Below are 1,331 nucleotides of genomic sequence, written 5' to 3'. Positions count from 1 at the left end.
AGCCAAAAACTAACTGCTTATAATTTGTCTCAGCTCCCATCTCGTCCATTTGAAGCTGCTCCTTTCAAGAGACAGAAATCTAGAATCTTCTTTTTTATTAACATTTAAACTGAATGCTTTATTAACTTTAGGCCAGCTGGGAAGAATTTCTACCTTAGGGTATTTTACCTTACTGGGGGGGGGGAAGGTAATATATTAGAGATGTCTGATGTTTGAGTTTGCTGCTCTGGGCTGAGGGAATGTTCAGCTCTCTCCTGTAATGCCTGCTTCAGTACAACTCATCAAAGGGCATGTGTCCCAAACTCCCCTTGCTGCCGTTGACTTTTGACCAGAAGCAAACTTCTTCGCAGCATTTATGACATCAGTGCTAGCTGCTGAATCAATCTGCTCAGGGACTATGGATGGTGGCATGTTAGAACAGCAGCTAGTGCCTGGGACCCACCTCCATCTGGGACCCCTCAGAAGACTCCACTGACGTTGAGTATCCAGCTTTCAGCTTGTTTCTGAAGCTTGGACATCTGCATTGAAAGGCTTCCTTGAGCAATTGGTTTTACCTGGTTATAGGCATCCTTGATAACATCTCCAGCAGCTGCAGCCTGGGAGATAGTGTAAATCCTAAAAAGTCCAGAAGGAGTAACTGCCATTAAAAGCAGAAATGTCAAATCGCTGGTGAATTCCCTTGGCAACAGCCTGGTATAGTTGGCTGGTGGCACTGCTGCCCCTCTTGACATGTGCTCTAGCACCAAGCATGGGCTGAAGGACACTGAATGCATTTGCTCCTGCACTTCCCGTGGCAGCACTTTCTGCAACAGCAGCATGGACAAATTCCGTTCTCGAATTTGTAATTTAGTACCAGTTAAGCCAAGCCCTCCCCTCATGCTGAGAAATTGTTCAGGAACTTGCTTAAGAACAGGATGACTCACGCCAAGTCCAACCAAAACCATTCTTGTGCTTATAAAATGGTTCTGAGCATAGTCATGCAACTCCTCTGATGTCACTTTTCCAATGCTATGGTCAGGACAACGCAAGGAATTAGCCAAGGCATTCTGGTAAGCTGCAGCATGCAAATTTTCAATCGCTTGAGCCTGTGGATTCTGAAAAGCCATTGCTTTGTCAACCCTTAGCTGAGACCCAAGGTCGGCTACTTCCCAACAACAAAATTCTGGTGTTGTGGTGACATTGAGCAGAAACTCCTCTGGAATATGAGCATCCCCTCAGGCATTCCACAGTGTGAGCCACGTTCTCCCTTGTTGCAGTCACACTTAGTTTACCACCAGCTGCTTCAGTTCCACCAGCTGTCTTGAAAGACGAAGCTCCTTTTGTAGTCAAAC

General features: G+C 46.0%; 1 pseudogene; it reads right to left on the bottom strand.

Moving 5' to 3' along the window:
• Positions 1 to 268: 268 nt before the first annotated feature.
• Positions 269 to 1,323, bottom strand: LOC100949829 (annotated as a pseudogene).
• Between the last annotated feature and the right edge of the window lie 8 nt (positions 1,324 to 1,331).

Source organism: Otolemur garnettii, unplaced genomic scaffold (genome assembly GCF_000181295.1).
Source record: "Otolemur garnettii isolate 467f Iridium unplaced genomic scaffold, OtoGar3 scaffold00003, whole genome shotgun sequence".
NCBI lineage: Eukaryota > Metazoa > Chordata > Mammalia > Primates > Galagidae > Otolemur > Otolemur garnettii.
The sequence above is the reverse complement of the archived record's forward strand: the minus strand, read 5'-3'. Positions and strand labels throughout refer to the sequence as shown.